The sequence below is a fragment of the Cavia porcellus genome, unplaced genomic scaffold, assembly GCF_034190915.1.
Source record: "Cavia porcellus strain 051 isolate PalLab524CR breed Dunkin Hartley unplaced genomic scaffold, mCavPor4.1 scaffold_5, whole genome shotgun sequence".
Taxonomy (NCBI): Eukaryota; Metazoa; Chordata; class Mammalia; order Rodentia; family Caviidae; genus Cavia; species Cavia porcellus.
The window spans coordinates 108,419,986-108,447,922 of record NW_026947488.1 but is presented as its reverse complement, the minus strand read 5'-3'; the positions used below and the strand labels follow the sequence as shown (position 1 = coordinate 108,447,922).

The 27,937-nt window shown below is 33.8% G+C and overlaps 1 protein-coding gene across 24 annotated transcripts in view; it reads right to left on the bottom strand.

Moving 5' to 3' along the window:
• LOC101787859 (histone H1.8-like) overlaps positions 1-27,937 on the bottom strand; it is a 109,265-nt gene that overhangs the window by 79,059 nt on the left and 2,269 nt on the right. The window contains exon 3 of one of the 24 annotated variants that reach the window (XR_010047163.1): positions 1,916-2,095. The exons of the other annotated variants lie outside the window; for them this stretch is intronic. The gene's annotated coding sequence lies outside the window, so the exon portion shown is untranslated. The remainder of the gene's footprint in view (positions 1-1,915; positions 2,096-27,937) is intronic. 24 annotated transcript variants of the gene reach the window in all.

Genomic DNA, 27,937 nt, shown 5'->3' with positions numbered 1-27,937 from the left:
ATATTACATAGGAATATGATGCAATATTGTCATCACTAAAAAAGAATTAAGTTCTAATAGGTTCTATCACATGAATGTACCTTGTAAACATCATGTTAAGCGTAACAAATCAATTATGATAGGGGATCTTTTGTATGTTTCCATTAAATGAAATATACAACAGACAGACTTAACCAGACAAAAAAGTATGCTATTATTTTTCCAGGGTTGTATGTTGGAGCTTGTTGAAGGAATTCCATGAGGAAAAAGATGTCCCTGTTAGTGTGCATTTATCTTTTCTTACTGGTAGGTTGTATATGTAATAAAGTTAGATTTTGATAGTGATTGAAGAATCATGGGAACTTACTAAAATTATTCAATTTTCCTTTTAAAATAGATTGTATATCGATGAAACGTCTAAAAACTAAAAATATTTAATTTCAAAATCATTATAGTATTTTATAATTCTGATTACTTTTATTTATTTATTTAATTTTGGTACTTGGAATCAAACTCATGACCTCGAGCTTGCCAGGCAAGGGCGGTGCCACTGAGCTGTATCCCCATCTGATTAATTCTAAATGATATATAAAGCTCAACAGTGGATAAAATCTCTTTTAAACATGTGGAAGCCATTAACATAAAATACATTGAGTATAATTACCATGAAACTGATAAATATTAAATAAAAATTCTGCCTCATTCTGCACAATCCAACATTTAATGCCTGAGAATTCTATATACTGAATTTTACTGAAGTTATAACAACTATAATTCCTTTATAATAAAAATTCATCTAGCAGTTATGTCTGAAGATATTTTTCTATACAATAATATACAGCTAAATCTGTATATTAAAAAGTCACTGTTTCTTGAAAACATCACAGTTACCCTTACCTAACATTATCCACAGATGTAGTAAGGCTCTGTATTGTTTTGATTATCAAGTTACTATTAACTTATGCATAACTAGCGATACCCATATGGAAAAAATGCAGTTTGAGAAATCCTGCTGTGATAATTGAGACATGTTCTGTATTGATCCAGAAAGTACTTGGCTTATAATTTAACATTTTCCAGTTTGATATAACAAAATAAGCATTTACTAAACTGTTCACCTACACAGGGAACCATGATCTTTCAATTACACTGAAGTTTATTGAGGCCATCAATAGTAGTGATTTGTAAGGTCAAGAGGCTCAAACTTCTAACTCTGTGTTGGAGATCTGGTCACAGATTTTGTGGATGAAAATATAAAGGAAAGTAAAGATGTAAAAATTATAATTTATATTTTATGATTTGAAATTGTCTGGAATTAAATCAACTATTTTTCATAGTATCCTCTTAATGTTTATTAGCTGTAAAAACTGTTTTTCATTCTAGTGAAGTTTCAAAATAACAGGACAGTATACTTTTTTGATTTTTAACATAGGAGAACCCATGTATTTCATTCATTTTCATGCAAAGTACTACTTTATAACTGATATTGTTTATTTTTAATGCACAGCGGTATGATATTTGGTAGTATTTTTACTTAATTAGCAAAATATCATTGTTAATTTTACTACTTCATTATCAAAAGACTATGATATTAATATTATAAGTAAACACATATACTATCAAACATAAATCAGGAAAAGTTAGTAATAAATGATCCTTAAAGAATCAAATGAATATTGTATTAGTTACTTTTCTTATTGCTGAAACAAAATGCCTGACACCCAAAGTTCAAAGAAGAAAGGTCTATTTGGCTCATGGTTTGTAGAGGCTTCAGTTCATAGTTGGCTGGTTCCAAGGCAGGGTAGCATGGCAGAGGGGCAACTCACAGGAGGAAAAGGTCATGGTGGGCAGAAGACATCAAACAGTGAAGTAAATGAGAAGCAGCTCACAACAACTACCCTCTTTCTATCTGCTATATCTTATTCAGGCTACCCACCCTTAGCATTCACACCCAAGGTGAGGCATCCTTCATCCTAGCATGGCTCCATGAATCAATCCCAACATCACATCCTTGATCCCAGCAGCACACGTCTTAGATTCATCTGTGTCCCAAAAGCTTAACCTATGACTGCATGAGGATGTGACGTGATGTCTAGGTACGATCCACAACAAATGTCTGGGAAATTAACACATCAAACAGAAAATAAGCAATAGAATTATAAATGAATTTTAGACTTCTTGACTTCTTGTCTTTTAAGTTATAAAATTTATTAAGTATATATTTAATAGGCCTCACCACAAACCATATGTACTATCCACCACATGCTTCAATGATTAAATGGTGCTTCAAGTTCAAATACGAAGTTGTTTGTATTATGTTATCAATATTAAAAGAGATAAAATACTTTTATTTTTTGTTAAAAATGAGATGCAGACAGACATGAAATGCATAGTATAAAGTTTTCCTTTGGATGTTACATGAAAAATTTAAGAATTTTCTAAATTATTTCTTTTTTTTCTAAGTTATTTCTTAAGGAGTAAATATATCACCTTATCGGTATAAGACTGGATGATATATGAGGATGACTTACCTAACTACATGTTGCTTCATCTTTACAATTTTATTTGTCTCACAAAATCTTTTATTACTGACTCTGAGTTCAATGGCTTTAAATATATAACAGTCTGAGATTTCTTAAATGCTATCACTGCTTTTATAGGCCATATTCAATTACTTGATACCTTATACTCTCAATCCAGCTTTGTAAATGTCTAGAAAATATTAAAGTTATCATTTCAGTCAAACTATTAGGTTGTATGAAATTTTCTTGAATATAAGATAAATATTTGATTTAGACTTACTGTCTGTATATTTCTTCACAAACTGCAGAAAGGTTTGGACAGCAGATTTGAGAGGAAGCATAAAAGTAATAAATAAAGAACAAATTTTGGCCTTACAATTGATATATTTTGGATTATTTCCAAGGAAATTTTATTTGGACAAAAGTTTTCAGGAGACAGAAGGTCATTAAAATTGCTGAGTTAAAAAAATTACCAATGCAGGAAATTTTATGAAAACGTATCTTTTGTCAGTATATTCACATTATTTAATAAATGAAAACAAATAAAAACTTTACAAAAAGAGTAAAACAACCAGAACTAAGCTCTACTGCTTATTTTTTCTACTGGAAATCCACCTTCTATAACATTGCTCTGGTTCTTATAAATAAAAATAAAATGTTATTGTATAAAGGACCTTTGTAATTCATCATGAAAGAATAATTAAAGTAGGAAGCTGACATTAAAAATAAACTATTCTAAACAGTTTTACCCATTGCTTCTTTGGGAATTACATGACATAGCATCGAGCAATAGCTTATCAAAATTGTTTTACCCGCACTAGCAGAAAACTGTGTATACTGAAACATTTTTTCTCTTGTGCCCAAAAACTTCACAAGTTCAAATTTTCTATAGTTGTACAGGAATTTAATTCCAACAATTTTTGATAATTATGTATAATAGTGTTCACTTAAATTTGCTTACATAAATGTTCAGTGAAATTAAAAAAGATTTTAAAAGGCAGTAGTCATTGAACAGCTTCCTTATAAATAATTGTGAATAATATCATCTTTATGGAAGAGATCTCACTGTTCGATACTGATGCTACAAATGTTACATGAATTATATTATAAACTTTGAGTTGAAAATTATGAAATGTAACCATCTTTATTACCTTAACTTGTTTTCATACTTCTTAAAATAGTTTTAACCCAATGCATTTTATCATAAAATTGATATCATTATTAAAGGGAGTGTCACTAATAAGAAAATGAAAGGGGAATCAGCAGATGAGAAATAGATGTATCAAATCACAGATAGGATAAAATACATATTGAGAATATATACTGACTTGTATCTCGAATATATACAAAGACTTCAAAAGCCAGCATACAACCCCGTACATAAATTCAGAAACTACCTGATCATATATTTCACCAAAATAAGAATAATGAATTCTTATCATAACATAAGTGGATGTCAAATTAACTATGATTCCTAAATAAAGACAGGCAAAAATAGTTTTATGTAAACATTTAGATTGATCTATTGGAAATATAATTTATTTTGTTATGGCTGAAATTGCCTTGATGTTTATTAAAAACAAATTACATAGAGGTTAATGAACATTTTAGCAGAGAATGTATATCATCAATATTTGATTATGATAATGATCTGCCAGCCATATACCTACATGTAAACCAATTAGCTGAAACAAGTAAATGATTTACATTTTTGTTTTATATTGGGTATAGCCCAATAAATGTAAAAATATTTTTAAAATGAGTATGTATATTGCAAGTTCTATCTTTGTGGGAATTTTCAGGATTTAAAATATATGTTTTGGAAATGTTGATTGAAATAAGGTCAAAAATTATTTTAAGTGCGCTGCTTTTGTGAGTTACCTACCACTCTGAATAGTAAATGTTTAGGCAGATGGTTATTCTTCATAGAAAATATTCCAAACTAATTGTGAAAACTACTTTTATTCATGAAGTAATAAACTTAATACATAGATATAAACTGAAATAAAATCTAGCTCGTTATTTATGTTTTTATTTCTGACATTAATTTTATTACAGTTCATTAACTGTCACTTAAACCTACCCAGATTAAGATACTGTTTTTCAACAAAACATATATTCAGAAAGCGATAGCAGACTAAATTAGGTAACCACCACAGGCTGACCCAGGGATTCCATCCAAACCATCAAGTACATGGTGCTGTGAGGTTACAGGAAAACCATGGAAAGTGTGAGACAGAATTTGAACAAGGTAGGAATTTAAGTGATTACAAATAGGGAAGAAAGAAGTAAAATTATCCCTATTTACAGATGATTTAATTCTTTAGCAAAAATCTGCATCAGAATTCTTTCAGTGCTTATAAATTAATTCAATAAAGAGGCAGGATATAAAATTAATACATGAAATCAATTGCATCCCTGCATGCTAATAAACAATATGCTAAGAAAAAAAATCAAGAAATAATTTCAGTCATGATAGCTTTGAATTATGTACCTTGGAGTTAACCTACCCAGGAAGTCGAAGTCATTTAAACTAAAACTTACAGAACTCTGAAGAACAAAACTGAAGCTAACTTTAGAAAATGGAAAAACTAAACTAAAAGAAAATTGAAATGAATTGTCACATTATTAAAATGACCATATTACCAATAATTGTGTGTAGATTCAGTGCAAACACTATTAAAATACTAACATTGATTTTCGCAGCACTAGATAAAAGATATTAAATTTCCTTTGGGAACAGAAAATAATTCTGAATTTAATCTGGGATGGAAAAAACAAAGGACAGCTAAATCTCAAGATAAAAGACCAAGGCTGAAGGCATCACTATGCTGAAATTCAAGCTATACTGCAGAGTCAATACAATGGTAACAAGTATTACATGGAACTAGCATGAAAACAGAAATGGAGACGAGTGGAGTAGGAGAGAAGACAGAGAAATAAACCCAAAGGGCCATAGCTGTTTGATTTTCAACAAAAGTGCTACAACACATGCTAGACAAAAGACAATGTCTGAAAGAAGAATCTACTGATAGAATTTTTAGAGTCTCCTATGTAAGTAGTCACATCATCTGCAAATACTTTCCTATTCATAGCACACTTACTTCCTGATGTAAACTGCCTGGCCTGGCTAAATTTTAAGCACTATATTGAACAGGTGTGTGGAAAATGCATACACTCTTCTCCTTCCCAATTGTCGGTGAAAATTTCATTGTGGGGTTACAATGTATGGCTTTTATCAGTTTGAGGTAAAATATTTCTGCAGCTTCAAGGTTTTTAGTTATTAACATATGTTGAATTTTGGTGAAAGTTTTGTTCTGCGTCACTGAGATGCTCACTTGTATATACATGCATGTGTATACATATCTGAATTATGTATATATTATTTAAAACATATTTTATGTACTTGACCATGTATATATAATACATATATTTATATGTATATAAGTATAAATTCTATATAGCCCAATTAAAAGCATTGATTTTACTTTGTGCTATGACTTTTGCCTTTGTTATTAAAAGTTTGGTGATTGTTATTCAAGAATTTTTACTTTTAACTGCTATTCATAAGAAGATTTTGACATTGGGAAACTTTTTAGGAAATTCAGTAATTATAAGACTTTGGCCATAATATATTAGGAAATTCAGTAATTATAAGACTTTGGCCATAATATTTCCAAAACTATATATGTGGGTCAAAAATACAATTTAATTTATAAATTTCAATTCTTATACTCTAAATAGTAACCAAAGTGTACATAGTAACCATAGGTAAAGTTCACATTACACTTCAAAGAAAACCCCTAATTAAACTATCAGTTGGGCCATACTTACTTTGAATACCCTGGAGGAGAATTCTTCCTTATCCCCTCTACCTTCTGGTGGAGTCTGACATCCCTTGGTCCTTGGCAATATACTATATCTCCAGTCTTTGCAAGACATTCTTTTAGTATCCTTGTATCCCATATTCCTACCTTTTCCTTTAAAGACATGTATATTTGGATCGAGGGCACACTTTAAATTCAGGGTGATCTTATTCTGAGATTCTTATTTATGTCTCCAAACACTGTCTTTTTTTCCAAACTGAGATCATATTCACAGGTTCCTTGGATGGAGAGGATATACCTTTCTGGGAGTCACTATTAAAGATGCTACTCATACCAGCTTTTCTGAAAGTAACTACTATGCAGAGTTCCTGAGATATTTTCAAGAAAAATATGTAATTGATTAAAGAAATAGCTTCCTAAAGATTTGCTTCACGTTCTGTCTTCTCATATTCTGTCCCCTCCTCTGTCTCTTTCTCTTCATCCTTTCTCTTACCATTTCTCATTTCTCCAAACACACACACACACACACACACACACACACACACACACACACACACACACACAATTCCAGTGTATTATTTTATATAGTATATTATGTTATTATTGTATCATTTTAATTCCATTTATTTAGCTGTATGTCACATATATCAGTAACTTTTTAAAAATAACTTTACTAATTTCTCTGGAAATATAATTTACGTGTGCAGGTATAAAACTGGAATAGCAAGAAAATCTTATGCCAAGCTAGAATGATGACAAAAGTTCTGAAATTTGAGTAACATCTAATTTTTAATTAGTTATTTCTTTTTATGTTAACCACAAAATTTAAAGTATAAGCATAGGCATTTATAGCTCCTATTGATATGAGAAGACATTGCAATTAACAAGATTGCAGTTTTAGTAAGATCAAATGGCAGGTAGGACACAGGTAAGCAGGAGGACCATGCATGTGACTTCGTACTCTAATTTCATCAGTTGCAAATGTACTTTCAAGATCACTTCATACACCAAGTCGTTCCCAACTTACAAGTCATCCTACAGTCATCCTGGCTTGATCTCTGTTGGGTCAACCCATTACTACTTTATAGATCACCTTTTCTTTGAAAAATGACTTCATCCTATCGTACATCCTCAGATGTACATCCTCTGCCTGCCATTTGGAATAGATGCATTCTCTAAGTTTAAAATGTGTTTTATAAAATTGATGGTTTTCCAAACATAAGTGTTCCTATAAGATACTTTATGCTTGATACTAAGACAAGATGTGATTCCAATAGATAGGAGAATTTCCAACCAATGAAAAGAAGAAATATTAGGGAAGGACAATTTCTTTTTTTAACATAGCAAACAACAATATCATTGATACACATTTCTATAGTAAACTTTTTCTTTAAAATTATTTTCTTAATAAAAAGTTTTTGGTATGTAATGCAAATGTTTCTTCACAGGTCTTGGCAAATGTCATTTGGATAGAACAAATATCACTTTATTTCATATTTTGAAGGACATTTAGTGACATGGATACAGCAAGCTATTTTTAACTGTTCACTATTAAAATTTTAACTAAAAGAGTATAGTTCAAATTTAAAATAAGACCTACAGCTACTTACAAGACTACACGCTTTGAAAAGTTTAGAAGATCGGATGATTTTTATTTTAGACACTAAGCTATTAAAATAATAGTAGCATATGTGATTTGGATAGAGAGTGCACACAAGAGAGAGACAGAAAGACAGACAAATAAATTTCTTCTTTACTATAAATAATACTTCAAGATATATGTCAGTCATTTCAATTTTCTAGAAATATTATGATATATTGCACATTACATTTAACCTCAGCCTTTCGGATATAATTCATCAAATGATGACAAAGTCTGTTTTGTTTTGTTTTGTGAAACAGAGTATGTAGCCCAGAACTTGTTACATAGTCCAGTGGTGTCACTGTGGCTTATTTCAATTATCTTGCCTCAGCCTCCTCAGTGCTGGTGTTAGAGGAATGTACCATTATGCCCATCTCAGTCTCACATGTGAAATAAAAATATTATTACTGTATCAGAAAACTACTCAATTTTTTTCCTAAATGGCTCCTTTACTTCATTTTATCAAGATATTTTACTGATATTGATATTATTCAAAGATAGTTACACACCAAATAAAATTATCAGAATAATTTTAAATTTAAATACATATTAAGTTACTGTGATCATTAATCATGATATATGGACTTGAATGGATTATCAGCTCCACATAAAAATGTAAAACATTATGTGCTGCAACTATGTACTAATAAAAATATAAAAATAAACATCTAGGGATTTGTAAAACAGTTTTCGTAGTGTCCGTGGATGTTTGATGTAAAGGACAGCAAGCTGGGGGGAGCAGATCCACCTTGGATGTGATTGGCATCAACCAATAGGATTGTAGCTTGAAGAGAATAAAAAGGGAAAGAAAAAGGAATTGGTCCCATTTTGGAAAACATACTGACTTTGTCTTAACTTTGGATATGATCTGTAGTGTCTTCACCTCTCAATGTAAATTCACACCTGTGACTCTAGACTGAACTTCCAGGGCTCTAGGTTTGGGATGGTGCTGTGTTATTAATATTTCTTTTTCTGGCACTTTCATCCTCTTGGACTTCAGAGATATTGGACCTTCCAGCTCTCCATGGTACAGATGGTCATTGTGAATTTTCTGCTTCTGATCTTTCAAGCCTACTTGATAAATCTCTATTCTGTTCCTCTAGAGAACTTTAACTAATACACTTAAATATTATTATTCTAAAGAAATGTAACAAAATAGGATTTGGTAAATTAGTTTAGTAAATTGAATCAAATCAAGGTATACACATGCGAAGGTTGTCAGAATGTCACATTCTTAATTATTCAGAAATTAATTATTAATCTTCAGCTAAAGTAAATTGAATTGCAAAATGTAAAGAATACTTTCCTTGACCAAATAATTGTATTGATGTTTTATACAGTCCATTCAAAAATAAACTTCCTAACCTTGGCATGTATGAAAGCAAGTGCATATATAAGTTATATAGCAATGATTCAGTTAATAAGGTAGAGACTGTAAAATCTGAAAATAATGCTGTGTTTATTCAATAGATATTGGCATGAAATAGCACACTACAGTAAAATATAATGTACTCCTTTAAAGTCGCAGTTCAGAGTTCGATGCCTCGGTCCTTCTCTGAGTTTTCCTTAAAGTTTAACTAACTTCTGCCACTTTGTGGTGAAACCACACGTATCTACTTTAAGTGGATGTTCTCAGTTTTGTTCTTAGAGTCCTAAGATCCTTAAGATGATACGAAAATGCAACCTGAACTTTTTAAGCTTTTATAAGTATAGTTATTTTGTTGAGTTACATAACTGTGGGAGACAGGGTATTTAGGGCTTAAACTATAAAAACAGGCTTTTATAGGCATTTTTCTGACCATAATTGGAATTCGCTGTTTTACACAACTTGCTGGTGCTCTAGGAGTGTAACCGAAGCAAACTTTGGTGGAACAATCTCTTCTACATGTTTGTAATTGACATAATGATAACATTTTTTTCCCATAAGAAGTGGAACGAAGTCGCAGACAGCTTCATAACCTTTTTTTTTTTCTCAGAAACCTTAAGGAAATAAAGACAACGTACAGAGCATAAGCTATATACTTACATACAGATAAGAAGAAAATTGATGGCACATTTATATATAAAAATAAAGCATGCGTACTGCTGAATTATGCCCCAAAATCATTCTTGCTTTGAGAGTGGTGCCAACATACTGTAATCTCAACTACTTAACAGCCTAAATCAGGAGGGTTTCAAGTTCCAGGCCAATCTGGATTGGTCTCAAAATTAAACAAATTAAGAGCATTTGGTAGTCTGCTGTATGGTCCTATCTCTGCTAGTATAAAAAAGAAAGGAAAGGGCTAGGGATCTAGCTTAGTGGCATAGCGAGAAAAAAAAATAGCTTTTATACAGGGGATCAAACTCAAGACCTGGTGCCTACCAGGCAGGCACTTATGCTGCTGAGCTAAATCTCCAGCCCCCTGATTTATATCTTTGGTAAATTTGTCAGTCATGCTTTGTTGATTTTGGTCAGATCTTATTTGATTCTTCTTTAAACACACTGGCCAGTTTGTCAGTTCCACTCCCATTTTAGGAGCTTACAAAGTTTCTTTGCTTCCATTTTAACCATTTGTGCAGATTAGCTATTTGGTGTTTTTTTTTTTTTTTTTTTTTTTTTTTCCTCTCCAGGAGTCTCCCTTGTGTCACCTTGGAAAAATTGAGAGTCAGTAAGTTTGTGATCTCAGAAATTCATATGGTTACAATCTACTCATGAGTATGGGCATACTGGGAAGTGGAATCTTTGGAGGTTATACGTTAATGTGAAGTTATAAAAGTGGTGCCAAAGAGTGAGAGTGCTGTCCTCGTAGGAAAAGGAGGAGAGATCATAGCTCCTTCCTCCCCCATGTAAAGACACAGAAAGAAAGTTCTGTAAGCCAGGGTGAAGCCTCACCAGAATCAATCAGTATTTTGCCCCCAGAATCCCCAATATAGGGACAGCAAGAAACTGTCTCTTGTTTATATACCTTGCCTAAAAAATATTTGATATGATAGTCCAAACAGATTAAAATACTTCATATAAATTTCAAAGGAAATTGTGGAGAAAAAAATAAAGGGAAAGAGAGTATAGAAAGAACAATATGCCTGCTGGGCTTGTTGGTATAGACCTGTAATCCTAGCACTCAGGAGGCTTTGGCAGGTGAGTGTCTGGGAACTTGAGGCCAGTCAGTGCTACAAAGTGAGTTCAAGGACAGCCTGAACTGCATAGTGGGATCCTGTCTCATATAAAAAATCCAACAAAAATCAAAAACAAACTGCATTCTTTTTATACTTAAAATTGAAGAATAAAAATCAAACTAATTTATATTAATCTTTGAGAAGAAAGGATAGGCAGCCAGACATATCCAGTTTTTTCATCTTGCTTAGAGGCATTAACTTTTAAATATGATCCAACCTGGAAAGAGAAGTGAATCTGCAAAGATGGTAACAGATGAAACACAGTATGTTTTGGGAGAATTTAAATGAGGGAAAAATATTGTGACATAAATAGTGCACCTGAAAAACAAAGTCTAACATGACTTTTATAAAGCAGGTGTTAAAGACTTGTGTGGTATAGAATGACAACTGGAAATTTTATGGTAAAGTTGGTGTACATTATCATTTAAGGTAAGTAAAATGCAATCATTAATAATTTTATTTTACACACAGGTATGATCACAATGTAACAGCCTGGTCAGAAGCATGGATGTGCTATTTAACTAGTTAGTTTTCATGACTAAAATTTTCTCTATAAGAAATATTTAAGCCCTTCCCAAATTATCCTTTCCAGATTACTACAAATTCTTTTTCTTAGGGACAACACAATGGCACTGTCAGATATTTTATCATGGCCACTTATTCCTGTTTCCAATGTAGGTTTTCTATATTTTTAACTCTGGCTTGAGAGAGTTATTCCACAAAAAAAAGTCTTCAGACTCACTTTCCTTTTAGTTTACAACCTAAGAATTCAAATTTTCAGGAGGGATATGTGGTTCAAGCTAGAGACTTGCCTTGAGGATATTTTTTCTCCATTAAAGTAAGAAAAATTATAATATATATGAAACTTCTTTCATGGTTTCTGCTTTAGGCCTGAAGTTCTTTTTGATCCTGGGAAGAATATATGATAATTTTCATAGTTGCTTCAAATTTTGACACTCCCATTTTACACATAAAGGAACTGAATTGAAAATGAATAAATTATTTAAATATACACTGGTTTTTAATTATAAATGTTTTGTTGAAAGTTACATAAAAAGTCACTAAATTTATTCTTATCATTGAGATAAAAGGGTATCTGTCAGAGGTTGAAGATTATATAAAGGTTCCAAGATAATTATGTTCAAAACATTTGCCATGTATTGAAAAAGTTTGTTTAATATACTTAATGAATATGTTTAATATGCTTAATTAATGTTTAATTAACATTAGTGAATTATTTATATGAAGTATTGTTTTCTTTTGAGAATCAATATTTTACAATCACTCCATATCAAGTGAGTATTCTTCCAAACCACAGCTAATAAAATTATATTTCTCAATTACATAAAAGGTTCAAAGTCTATATCTTAATTTGCTTATCTTGCTTTAGTATTTTACATTTAAATACCGTTATATTTTCCTCAAAATACCATGTTTCTTTCATGAACCCTGTATATCATAGGCAAAAACTTTTGTTTGCAGAAATTTGGATGAATAATTATGATCTGATTAAAATGTAAAGTCTTCAGAGATTCTGTTAATCACACTCCTGTTGATTTTCTGTTTGTGCAAGTGAGTGAAATGTCTTTCATCATCCTATAACTGGGTAGCAATTCATTTTCCCTGTGTGTAAAATGTACAAATTTAGAAGACAGGTCACATTTAGGGCCACATCACGGTCACCAAAATAATTACTTGGCAGTTTCCCTTTAGGATTCTTCTGTATAAAATTGCATAGATTCCCCGAGCCCAGCCGCGCCTAGCCATCAGCGTGCAGAGGAGGAGTTGGGCAGATCCGGAGTGCCTGCAGAAGCCCCTTCCTTTGTCTGGAGGACTGAATACTTCTGCAAGCAGGGAGGGATCACAGGTTCCTGAGGCACCTTGGCCTGTGGTGAGTGCCCAGCACAGTCTACCCAAATCTCAGACTGTTCCGGAACCCCCAGGCTTCTGGGTGCAGTGAAGTGGAGCAGTGGGTTAGAGGCCACTACAGCCGCCTCCCCATCCCAGCTACACCTGGAGGTCTGCGGAGCTCACGATGGGTGGGCGGGCCTACACTATCCCCCAAGCCCAGCCGCGCCTAGACATTGGCATGCAGAGAAGGAGCTGGGTGGATCCAGAGTGCCTGCAGAAGCCCCTTCCTTTGTCTGGAGGACTGTGGATATCTCTGCAAGCAGGGAGGGATCACAGGCTCCTGAGGCACTGCGGCCTGTGGTGAGTACCCTAACCCAGCTGCGATTGAAGAGCTGTGGATCTCCCAAGGGGCAGGTGGGTGCACAGTGTCCCTGCGGCCCAGCTTGTATGGAACTGCGGAGTTCTGAACAAGCAGAGGAGGGCCATTGGTTCTGCAGGCCCAATGGCTTGGGGTAGAGTGGTGCCAGAGTCTCAGTAGCTGCAAACATAGAAGGGGATTTTCAACAGATCCTGAGGAAGCTTTCAAATACCACTTGAAACACAGAAATATAGGAAAATGACAAAACAAAAGACCAAATTACAACCTCAAACCTCCAGCCCATCTCAGGAAACCCTAGGAGGAATGTATTTAGAAGAAAATATACCCCGTCCTCCTCATATATCAGATACAATAGCTACTGAAGTTGACAAGCAACTCCAGGAAGCCTTAAAGAAATTCAAACTCGAAATAATATCCCAGATAAAAGAAGAAATGATAAAAGAAATGAAAGAGATTCTAAATATATCTAAAGAAAACACAGATAAAAAATTGGAGGAACTAAACAAAAAGATAGAATCCCTAGACGAGCAATATAAGAAACAAACAGAATACATAATGCAGATGCACAGAGATATACAGGAAATAAAAAACTCCACTGAAAGTTGTACAAACCGCCTTAATGAAAATGAAGATACAATTTCAGACCTTGAAGACAAGATCGCAGCTAGTGAACAGGAAAGGAAAGATCTTTTAAAAATAACAAGGAATCAGGAAACAACAATTCAACAACAGCAAGACGATGCAAAGAAGAATAACATAAGAATGATAGGGATTAATGAAAAAGAAGGAGACAACATAAAGGATATCAAGAGGATATTTAGAGAAGTAATAGCTGAAAATTTCCCAAGCATGAGATCAGAAACTGACATCAGGATCAGTGAAGCATATAGAACTCCAAACAGTCATAACCAAAATAAAACTACACCCAGACATATAATAATCACCATCTCAGAAATCCAACACAAGAATAGATTATTAAAAGCTGTCAGAGAGAAAAGACAGATCACTTATAAAGGAAAACCTATCAGAATCACAGCAGACTTCTCATCACAAACAATAAAGTCAAGAAGAGCATGGAGTGAAGTATTCCAGATCCTAAAGCAAAATGATTTCCAACCTACACTGATATATCCTGCAAAACTATCATTTAAAATAGATGGTGAAATACGATACTTCCATGACAAAGAACAGCTGAAGAACTTCATGAACACCAAACCAACCCTGCAAAAAATATTGAAAGACAGTTTAGATACACAAAGGAAAAAAACCACTAAGCAAAGCAAATAATTAAACAGAACAGAAAGATAAAGATGCAACAGCAGAGAGATAAGATTCCTACAATTAACCAACATTTAACAGTAATAACCATTAATGTAAATGGTCTCAATGCACCAACCAAAAGAAACAGACTAGCAGAATGGATCAAGAAACAAAATCCAACCATATGCTGTTTACAGGAAACCCATCTAACCCAGAAGGATACTCACAGACTGAAAGTCAAAGGATGGAAAACAATTCTTCATGCAGCAGGAATCCAAAAAAAGGCAGGAGTAGCCATTCTGTTTGCAGACAATGTGAACTTTAAACCAACAATGACCATAAAGGATAAAGAAGGTCACTACATATTCGTAACGGGAAAACTCCAAGAGGAAGAGATAACTATCATAAATATATACGCACCAAACTCCAGAGCACCCAGTTATATAAAACAATTATTAACAGAAATGAAAACTCAAATTATCAGTAACACAATTGTAACAGGAGACCTTAATACGCCATTGACACCAAGGGACAGATCAACCAGACAGAAAATGAGCAAAGAAATAACAGAACTGAATCATACCTGTGAACAAATGGGTTTGATAGACATATATAGAATGTTCCACCCAACAACATCAGAATACACATTCTTCTCAGCAGTACATGGATCATTTTCTAAAATAGACCATATATTAGCTCACAGAACATATTTAAACAAGTGCAAAAGAGCTGAATTCATCCCTTGCATGTTATCGGATCATAGCGCTCTGAAATTAGAAATTAATGATAAAAGATACTGCAAAAATCCCACAAACACATGGAAACTGAATAACACCCTCTTGAGTAATCAGTGGGTCACAGAAGAAATCAAACAATACCTAAAAGAAAATGAAAATGCAGATACAACTTACCGGAATCTGTGGGATGCAATGAAAGCCGTCCTGCGAGGAAAATTTATTGCACTGAGTTCCCACATCAGGAAAACAACGAATACAAATAAATAACTTGATGCTACACCTCAAACAGCTAGAAAAAGAAGAGCAAGTCAAGCCCAAAGCCAAAAGAAGAGAGGAAATTATAAAAATCAGAGCAGAAATCAATGCAATAGAGACTAAGAAAACAATCCAAAGAATCAACGAATCAAAGAGTTGGTTCTTTGAAAGAATAAATAAAATCGATAAGCCCCTAGCCAACCTTATTAAAAAAAGGAAAGAAAAAGCTCAAATTCATGCAATAAGAAATGAAAAAGGAGAAATCACTACAGACCAAATAGAAATACAGAGGATCATCAACACCTATTTTGAAAACCTCTACTCTCAAAAGTTTGATAACACAGAAGAAATAGACAGATTCTTAGAAGCATATGAAGTACCAAAGCTAGATCAAGAGGATATAAAACTGTTGAATAACCCAATCTCTGCTAATGAAATTGAGAATGTAATTGGGTCCTTGCCCACCAAGAAGAGCCCAGGCCCAGATGGATTCACTGCAGAATTCTACAAGAAATACAAAGAAGACCTAATGCCGACACTCCTCAAACTATTCAATGAAATTGAAAGGGAAGCAATCCTTCCTAAGTCATTCCAGGAAGCAAATATTACTCTAGTACCAAAACCTGAAAAAGACCCAACTAAAAAAGAGAACTATAGACCAATCTCACTAATGAACACAGATGCAAAAATCCTCAATAAAATACTGGCAAATAGGATCCAGCAAATCATCAAGAAGATTATACACCATGACCAAATGGGATTCATCCCAAGAATGCAAGGATGGTTCAACATACGCAAATCAATAAATGTAATCCACCATATCAATAAAGCCAAAAATAAGAATCACATGATTATTTCTATAGATGCAGAAAAAGCCTTCGATAAGGTCCAACATTTATTCATGATAAAAACTCTACAGAAAATTGGAATAGATGGTCTTTACCTCAATATAATAAAGGCCATTTATGACAAACCAACAGCCAGCATCATACTAAATGGCCAAAAATTGAAAGCCTTTACTTTAAAATCAGGCACAAGACAAGGATGTCCTTTATCACCACTCCTATTTAATATAGTACTGCAAGTACTAGCCAGAGCAATTAGGCACGAAAGAGAAATAAAAGAGGTAAAGATAGGAAAAGAAGTTAAGTTGTCATTGTTTGCAGATGACATGATACTCTACATATAAGACCCCTTAAGCTCCATTGAAAGACTCTTAGATACAATAAATAAATTCAGTAATGTGGCTGGATACAAAATCAATACTCAGAAATCAATAGCATTCCTATACACAAACAACAAAATCACAGAGAGGGAAATAAGTGAAACTGGACTATTCACATTAGCAAGCAAAAAAATGAAATATTTAGGAATTACTCTTACGAAAGAAGTGAAAGACTTATACAGTGAAAACTATAATACACTGAAAAAGGAAATTGAAGATGATCTTAGAAAATGGAAAGACATCCCTTGCTCATGGATAGGAAAAACAAACATTGTGAAGATGGCCATTCTCCCAAAACTCTTATACAGATTCAATGCAATCCCAATAGAAATACCATCACCATACCTTATAGATCAACAGAAATCACTCCTAAATTTCATCTGGAACCAGAAGAGACCTAGAATCGCAAAGGCAATTCTAAACAGCAAAGACAAAGCAGGGGGCATCACAATCCCTGACTTGAAATTATACTACAAAGCAACAGTAGTAAAATCAACATGGTATTGGAATCAAAACACAGCTGAAGATCAATGGAATAGATCAGAAGATACAACCACAACTACAAACACACTCAACCACCTTATCTTTGATAAAGGAGCCAAGCAGGTTCACTGGAAGAACGACAGTCTCTTTAATAAATGGTGCTGGAAAAACTGGCTCTCCATTTGCCGAAAACTAAAGCTAGACCCATGTCTATCACCATGTACTAAATTAAAATCTAAATGGGTCAAAGATCTGAATATTAAAAACAGAAACACTAAAACTATTGCAAGACAAATTGGGTAGAAACCTTGGAGACATAGGAGTAGGTAGAGAATTCATGAACAGGACTCAAACCGCACGGGAAATACTTCCCAGAATCAATAACTGGGACCACTTCTTATTAAAAAGTTTCTGCATGTCAAAAGAAATCTCCAGCATAGTGAAAAGAAAACCCACAAACTGGGAAAAGATTTTAGTGAACTCTCTCTCAGACAAGGGGCTCTTGTCTAAAACATATATAGAATTAAAAAAAACTCAGACCTCCAAAATTCAAAGATCCAATCCAAAAATGGGCATCTGAGATGAATACGCAATTCTCAGATGAAGAAATGCAAATGGCAAATAAATACATGAAAAAATGCTCATCATCATTGGTCATTAGAGAAATGCACATTAAAACCACACTGAGACATCATCTCACTCCTGAAAGAATGGCCAAGATCAAGAAAACCAACAACAACAAATGCTGGAGAGGCTGTGGGGAAAAAGGAACTCTCCTGCACTGTTGGTGGGAGTGTAGACTGGTACAGCCTTTGTGGAGGTCTGTCTGGAGATTTCTCAAAAAGTTGGGATTGGAAATCCCATTTATTCCAGCTATTCCTCTTCTAGGCATATTCCCAGAAGAACTGAAAGCATCATACCACAGGGTTATATGTGCACCTATGTTTATAGCAGCACAATTTGTAATCGCCAGATCTTGGAAACAACCCAAGTGTCCATCAACTGAGGAATGGATAAAAAAGTTGTGGTATTTCTATACAATGGAGTATTATTCAGCTATAAAGAAGGATCACATTGAGATATTTATCAATAAATGGGCGCAGCTTGAGACCATACTCATAAGTGAAATAAATCAATCTCGCATGTATGAATACCGAATAGTTTCCCTAATGTAAGTAATGATTCAAATATATAAAAATATGTGGTAATCATGATTCCCCATTATGTGGCCTTGAAGCCTTATAAAATTTTCACTTATTAATTAGAAAGGCTTTATTCTGGGCTTCTTGATATGGAAATATTTGAAGCTATAGTATATGAAGTTTTATCCAAATATTTCAAGGAAAAAGACAGACACTATGGTAACTACTATTCTTTAAAAAAATTATTTAGTTATTTCTTATGTTTATTTTAAGGGAAAAATTTAAAAAATTAGGATATATAATAGTAACTCTTTTCGATTTCCTATTAACTTGTTTTGAAGTCCTGTAATACTCCCATGATCTTGTTTTGACTGATTAGACTCTGTTCCATTCTGTGCGATGATAGCAAGTCTGAGGGTATAGGCAACTAATTTGAAGGCAATAAGATTCACAAAGATGCCCATTCTGGTTTGACTATTGTCTCCTTTGGAAGTCCCGTAATGTTTACAATGCCTAAGTTTTATTGGTCTTGTTCTCTACTGTTTTGTCCAACTTTATAATATCTGATGAGACAGACAATTCTTTTTAAGGAAACAAGAGACAACATTGATAACCATTGTTAATAACCTTGTACTCTGTTCTACATCATATGCTATGTCTCTCCTTGGTTTTGACTGACAGCTTTGTTTTGCCATATTTGACTCTATTCTCTCTCCCCCTAAAAAAAGTAATAAGAACTAAGGAGTAATAAAATCCAAAATGTGTAAATTTTGTTGTAAAAAAGAGAGGGAGGAAAAAAAAAAGAGCTCTGACGGATATAACAGCAAGTGTGTTTAGGGGTGTTAAATAGCTGACTATATTAATGTTTTTGGATCATTGAACACAGCTGTTTTCAGTCTCTCTGTTTGAATGTCCACTTTGTATTCTTTGATACTGTGATTTGAGCAACTATTTCCAAGATGATAATATGTAATCTATTAACAGGTGATTTCTTACTGTTATGTTTTTTTTTGTAGTTCTGTATTATGTGTAACCTTACACTGCTTTGTTTTGTTTTGTGTTTTTGTGTTTTTCTCTTTTTCCTCTTAAATAAAAAAAATTGCATAGATTTATGTGTTTTCAATCTAAATAACATTTAGGTTTAAAATGTGACTTACTGCTTTTTAAACAGCTCCAGATTCAGATCTGTAAATGGTGAAATCTAGCTTTATAGATCATTATTTTTCTATGTTTGAGAAGTAGTAAGTACCAGTCAGCCTAATTCATTTTGTTAGTCCTTGATCCAGTACAGAATCTCTACCAAAAAAATTCTATGATATATTTTCTATATTAATAAATTTAGAACAGTTGAATATTATCACCAAATAAATACAAATCTAAGAGTTTAAGTTCATATCTACAAATAATAGTTTCAACTATGCAGCAAGTTACAGTAAACAGTCACAACCAAATGTATCTGACATACATAGAAGTAAACAGTTACATCATTCTTGAAAACTGGGTATTTTTATAACCTTTTGCTATTGTTATCTTTGCATTACCATTACACAAAGGAGACTGGAGGTGAATCATTAGGACAGATTGCCCTGTTTCCTATAGAATGATATGAGCAAATTAAACTTCTGAGAGCTAAGTTCTTCTGAATTGTGTCAATAATCAAAGAGACATTTCTTAAATTCAGAATGTACTGATTTTTTACAGAACACTGATTGGAATGCTTTAGTCACTTACTAATTCCTTCCTCCCAGATGTTTTTCTGGAAAAACTCTAATTCTTATGCACCAAATAACAAATTTCAAAACTCTGAAAAACTATAGAATCACAGGGTACCATGGAATCACAGGGTACTATGTTAGTGTGTACATTTACATATTAAAATAAAGTGAAATGAAGAAAGTTATTCCTTAAGATGTATGTAGTTTTACCTCCAAAATTCCCCATTGGCATGAGAATTTGGGGAAACATCTAGAAACAAGCTATAATGTCATATGCTCCAGACTGAACTTCCTAAATCTTACCTTTGCTACACCAGTAAATATCTCCCACTTGCTTCCCTAGAGACTCTGCAATGTGGACCATGACAGAAACTGATTGGTTATTCGACAACATGTGTAAATCTCAGTAGGGAATTAAAACCTGTTGCATGGATACTAAGCACTGTAGTAAGAATGCTACTGATTTGTTATCTAGTTGTGAATTCTGAAAATAACATCCTTCCATATAAATACTGAAAATTTCCATCCCGTTAAGATTTGTGAAGCTAGATTTTAGGAGCTACTATTTTGCATAGCAAGAAAGGGCACTGGCTTCACCACAGTTGCCTTCCACAAGGCTTTCTTATGTACCACTATTTGAAATTAAATATGTGTCCATTTTCTCTGTCATTTAACTGTATCAGTATTCGTGAACATGCAATTAGCTAATGGAAAATCTTCACTGTAGTTATTTATCACTCCTGGTTTGCTTAACACAGAGTGATTATAAACTGCTTCTCTATACTCTACTGTGTTTCTTACATTTTATAAACACTACTTATAAATTCTATATGTTGACCTCTTATCAGAAACATGACTTACAAATGTTTTCTCACCCTGTAGACTTCATTCCCATCCTGTATCCTTTGATGTACAGAATTTATTAATTCTGACATGCATGCAGTCTATTTCCTTTAAAGGAAGATACCTATGATACACTGAGTACACACATATACATATAAATACACATGTATATAATTCTAGTTTAGTATACAGTGACTTAAAATATGTGAGTCTGTTTTTCTCAGGCACTTCTCAAAATGTTTTTAATGTTTTTTAATAAATTATCAAATCCTAGGACTAGAGTCATAAAAGCTACAGACATATGTGTACAGACTTTCAAAGAGTGAATTCCAGGGAACTTGTCCAAAGTTTTCTCTTTATTTAATGTGTTTTTGAAACAGGGTCTTGCTATGTATGTTCAGGCTGGCTCTGTACTCACTATGTAACCCAAATTGGTCTCAAATTCCCAATCCTTCTGCCTTGGCCTACCCAGTGCTGGAATTATAGGAGTGTGCCTCCATGTCTGACTTCAAAGTCCTTTCTTATACAAGCTGGCAGCTTCCCTACCCCTTCCTTAAATCTGAGAAATTATTCCCAGTTAATATGAAAATATGCCCAGCAGTGATAATTCTTAAACAATAAATAATAATCAACAATAATAATAACAACAATAAACAACAATAAAATTGGAAAATCACTGCACTCCTAAACATATAAAACTATTCTGTTTTAGAAGAGTAGAAAGAGATAGTATGAAGAAAAAGGTTAACAGTCTCTAATAGGTTCTTTCCCAAAGAGTAGATATTCAATATGGGCGTATGGTAGAGTTGTGTACATTTTGATGGCCACTTCACTAAAATATATTTAAGATAGAACTGTATATAAACAATTCAAAATAGGTTTCTTTTTTGCGAGCACTGGAATAATGAGTGACTATAAACTGCTTGTCTATACTGTACTGTGTTTCTCACATTTTGTTAGGCTAAGATTGTAATGCTGTGTATATCTGATGCATTTTTCTCACCATGGTGACAAAATATCTGACACTCACAAAATAAAGGAAGGGAGGCTTATTCATAGGTCATGGTTGCAGCCCATGGTTGGCCCCCTTCAAGAAAAAAACCCAAGGGCCTGAGGGCAGAGGGTGAACTGAGAAAAGCTGCTCTGGTCATGGCACCCAGGAAGCAGAAGGTGAGGGAAGACACAGGGAGACACAGGCTTCCACGTTATGGTCCAAGGCCTGTATCTTCCATCCGAACCTCTCTTCACGGCACATTCAGCTATGAATTTATCTCTACTAATGAGAATAACATTCCCATGACCCAATCACCTCCTCAAATCCCACCTCTGAAAAAAATGAGTTTTATTGGAGTGGGGCATATTCTAGATCTAAATCATGACAGTGAATCAAATTCGGAAAATAAAGATGATGGAAAGATTCATAGTTGTTACATGTGTTAATTTCTTCAATATAACATCTTCACCTTATTTTGTGATTAGCCTCAGAGTTACTCAGACAATAACTTTGTGATAGTTTTTAAACATAAAGACACTGAAATAAAAAAGTCACTATCATTTTGTGCTGTGGCTTGTGTGCCTCTTGATGGTCCCCCAAGGGTCCACTGTGATTGAGCACTTGGTTCCCGGGTTGGGGTGTGAGGGTATGTGTGGAACCCTGAAGAGGGGGCACTCGGTGAGGATTCCCTAGATTATAGGGTGTGTCTCAGAGGCAGTTCTGGCACCCATTGGTTCATGTCATGGAGTAGCTGATAAATGCCTAGCCTAATAGCTGCTAATAGCTGCCATTATTCTTTGTGCTACCTGTTCGAGGTGAAATCCCTTGTTTGCTTTCAGAAGACCTTCTACAGTTGGTGTCGATGTCCGCTCCCGGCCGGCAGGAAGGACACACGACAAAGTCTGGTAGTGGACAACCTTTTCTTTTTATTTTCCTTCTCCGTACAGCCTGCCCTGGGTTCTCCCAGCTGAAGCCTCCTCTGGTCCGCTCCCCGCGGCTCCTTTTGTGCTTCAGTCTGCCCCAAAGCCTCTACCGGTCCGCTCTCCGCGGCTCCTTTTGGGCTTCTACTTCCGGGCTTCTACCTGGCTTCTACTTCCGCCCAGGGGTGGCACCGGTATATATACGGGTACAGTGTCCAATCATGTTAAAGTAAGCAAGGCAAGCTGATTGGCTAACATCATCAGTTGCCAGGCAGACTATATTGTTGAGCAGGTTGTTTACGCGGTAAGCAGGAAACTAACATATTCGATGGGAGGGGTAATCTACCTCAGGCTTTGCTCTTTACCACAGGCCGCACGTCCGCCGCGCAAGGCGAGCTATCACAGACGCGGCTCCCAACAAGTTGGTCAGCTCTATCAGGTGATGCGATCAGGAAGCCACATTTGCCATGGAAACGTGCTCTTTGGACTTTGAAACTCAAAATCGTGAAGTGAAAAAAAAACAATTCTTTTCTTTTTTTCTTTTTTTGTCTTTTCCTTTTTTATCTGTACCAGGGATCAAACTCATAGCCACCTGCTTGCAAGGCAGGTGCTTATGCCCCTGAGCTAAATCCCCAGCCCCAAAAACTTTTTTCTTAATAAACAGCCTGTGTCAGGTATTTTACCATAACACAAATCTAATAAAATTTACATTAAAATGCATGTAAAATGGACTTTTAATTAACATTTTACTTTATATTTATATTATGTTATTAAATCTAGGATGTAAACATCTATATGAATCTCTACTGAAACCTTGTGAGTGTGGAGGCAATGAAACTAATGAAAGAAGCTGATTATTTCTCCAAGAGTCTGTTATAAAATTGTTTCTTTTTTTACATTTTCCAGATGTATGAATGTGTGTTCATGCATGAATGTACACATGCATGTTTTAGTCTATTTTTTAAGATCATAAATATGGAATACATGGTCTTAAGTTTCTTCATTATGATTTTCATGGAACAAACGCTCCAATATTGACTGGTAGACAAAAATTTAATTAAATATTTGGAAAATAAGTGGAATTTTCATAGTCAGTATAATTCCTAACATGCCTGTAAACATCATGAATTCAAGGCATGCCTAGGCTTCATAGGGAAACCCTATCTCAAAGAGAAAGAGAGAGAGAGGGATGGATGGAGAGAGAAACAGAGAGAGAGACACACACAGAGAGAGAATGAATGAATGAATTTCCCAAAGAGAAATTTTTTTTCTGAAATCTAGAAGAAATTCCTTTTGGGGACTGCAGGATAATTAGGGCATTTTAATGAAATGAAAAAAGAATAATTATGTTGCTCATTACCATTGCAGCTTAAAAACGGAGCAGTGTTTTTCTAGCACAATGGAAGAGGAACTGTAAGTATTACTTAGCTATTTCCACATTTGAAACTCTCCCTTCATGCTGGAAGTTTTATCTTAGATAGGACATGCAACTGTCTGTGTGGATGCACAATATAATCACAATGAACACATGCATTTGATCAATCAATAGAGAGTAAGTGGCATTTGCCAGTGATCTTCTATGTTTTTTATCCCTCAGCTGTGTTATTCACTAGCATTCAACTTGTACTGTCAGTATTTTGTATCAATGTCAGAAAGTGGTCATCTTGTCTTTAGTAAATAGAATAATGAGAGTTAAAAGCTGAACAAGACAACAGCTATTGAGACAATTTTAGTCTCCAGAAGACAGACATTTTGTCATAGATTGATAGCTGTTGTACTTTAAAACGAATTATAAAAATCCATTTTCAGAGTATAAGAGTTGTGAATAACAATTAAACAGCTTTACTCTGCCAAGTCCCCAAGTAGTCAGTCACATCTGTGTTCCTTTTGCCCAAAGTACGATGTTGTTGTAAATTAAATACTGGTTTTATCAACTGATCCTTCTACCCAGCATTTTGTTTCCTTAAATGAAAAGCAATTAGAATATATTGCAATATGATAGTTGAGAAAGGAAGCCAGAAGTAGGAAGATGAGGCTGGCATTTCCTCTGCAGCACAGAACCAAGCATGCTTATCATGGCAGCACCTGCGGGAGTGGAAGCATGAAGGTCTACATGACAATACTCTTGACCTCAGTCTTTGAACTTAGACCTGAATCAATTCTGCGACATTGAGTGTACCATGAAGTCTGGAGGAATACCAATGCGAGTGACTAAGTAACATTTCAGGGCTTCTTGCAAATATATTTTAATCATAAAAGCAGCTTATTTGTCCACTGAGGGATAAGTAAAGAAAATATGGCATAGTTACAAAATGATATTAATGAGGTATAAAGAAGAGTAAAATGTCATCTCTAAAAACAAACTGAACCTGGGATAATTATATAAAGTAAAATAAGCAAAACTCAGAAAGTCAAATTTTCAAGTTTTCTTTCATATGTAAAATCTAAAAAATAAAAAATTAGAAAGGAAACACACGCTTATATGAAAGCATAAAGGAAGCTATTACAGGAAAAAATCAGGGAGGGGATGAAGAGAGGAACAGGGAATCCATGAGGGAGTGAGCTTGCTAAGTGTAGGTTACACACATTAATAAATATGTCAAAACTTCCCACCGTGTATAACTAATAGGACCCAATAAAACAAACACGCAAAGGAGGTAAGAAAAATGTTAAAGACACTAAAATGTAAATACTATTTTTTGCCTAAAAATATCCCAGGATCTACATCCCAACACTTCTGATCTCATAAATAAATTCTATAAAGTTGCAGGATACAAAAATAAGTAGCATTTTTTCATATGCTAGCTATTCAAAAAAGAAATCAAGAAAATAATCCAATATAGAATAACTGAAAATATATACTCAAGAATATGTTTACCCAAGGAGCTTGAAGCTCTTTTTACTTGAAAATATAAAACACTGTTAAAAAAATTGGTGAATAAACAAAGAAATGGGAAGATGTCCTGCATTTATGCGTTGAAAACTCAATATTGGTAACATGGCCATGTTTACCCACCTGGGACTCTTCAGAGACCCTGCAATCACTATTGAAATTCTAATGATATTCAACGTAGGTCTATAACATATAATTTGAATTGTACATAATTCCATGAAAAATCTGGAATAGCCAAACTGATTATGAGCAAAAAGTATGTGTCTAGAAGCATCACACTGATGCTAGGTATACTTTAAAACTATTATAATAAAAACTGACTAGCATAAAAACAAGAATACAGGCTAACTGAACAGAATATGGAGCTCAGAAATACATCTATGCTTTTGCAAACAGTTGCTCCTTGCACATTTCCAAGAGCGCATAAAAGAATGGCTACCTCTGATGCCTGGAGTAGTAGATATCTACAAAGCAATGAAATTATGTGTTTTCCTTATGCAATAAATAAAAATAAATTTTAAATGAAGTTTTAAAGGTCTGAAAATGTAAAATTTTTGGAAATTTGAGGAAAAAGTTTGTGAATACTATGGAAAGCTGTAGTTATAGGTCACTGTATGATAGGAACCTGTTTAGCTGTATGTCTCCTAGAAAGCATATAATCCATAGTTTAGACACTCATTGTTAGACTAAAAATTTTAAAGCACCAAAAATAAAACTAAGCAGTTTATTTAGAGTAAACAAAATATGAAGTGGGCGAAAATCATACATGTGATTAGAGTTTAACATCCAAAACTAGAAAATACTTCAGCTCAATAACCAACCAAACAAAAATAATGTGAATAAAATGATTCAATGAAGTTATAATATTCTCAATTGACAACATAAAAAAAATCTATCAGTTTTGTGAAAAATGCTCAATGTCATTAATCATCAGAAAAGTACAAATTGAAGACACAAGGAGATACTGATTCACAAATGTCAGCATGACTGTTATCAAGAATACCAAGGATAAGAAGTGTTCGAAAGAGGTGAAGAGTAACATCTTGCACACTGTTATAAGGAATGTAAACTGATATCGAACACATGGTGGAAGTTTCTCAAAAAAATAAAACTAGACCTGCTATATGATCCAATAATTTTATTATTCGGTACGTGACTAGAAATTTAAACTGTTATGTGAAAGTGTGATCTGTATTCTCCTATGGATTACAGAATTCTTCAAAATACTCAAGACATGAAATGCACTTAGATGTTCACTGATAGAAAAATGGATAATGAAAATATTATTCATAAGTGCTGTGTGTGTGGGTGTGCTTGTGTGTGACTGAACGCTTTTCAGTCTTACACAAGAAAGTATTCTGTCATTTATAATATATAGAAGAACTTTCACTTGTTCAGTGAAATTAGGCAAAGAAAAATGCTACATGATCTCATCAGGGTAGAATGATATTTAACAAAGGCTGGTGCACAGGAAGTGGGGGTTCGTGGTTAATCGAAAAAGGGCTGTTAATGAAAAATCACAAACTTCATTTAGGTAGAATGTTAAGTTCTGTATATTCATTTTAAAAAATGGTGACTATTGATGATTTAACACATACTTAGAAATTGCTGAGAATGGATTTTTAAATACAATAATACCTCAGTATATGAATTCTTCTGTTTGCAAACAATTTGGTTTGCAAACAAAACATTTAGCAAACTTTGTTTCCACACACAAGTTTTACTTCCGTGGTTATACCCATGCAACCCCAGTTATTTTCCCCAAAATTGTGAAACAAATAGATTGTAAACCAAGGCACTACTGTATCTCACCACAAGAAATTTGTATTTTTGCTATATTAAATTCCTTTTCTTTTAATCTCGAAATGGGTCTACATCAAAAGCCACTATATTTTGGAAGTATAATTTTTTAACTTTCAATTTTCTGACCGTAAGTTCCCCTCTTCCAATTATAATTAATTTACTTTCCTATCTTGAAATAACTTAGATTTATTTGAAACTATTCATGTATTTTATGGAGTAATTATTAACTATGTACCGTATATCCTCTTTTGATGGTTTATGTATTTATATGGCTTATACTACATACTATTAATAAATTGCATCAAATTAAA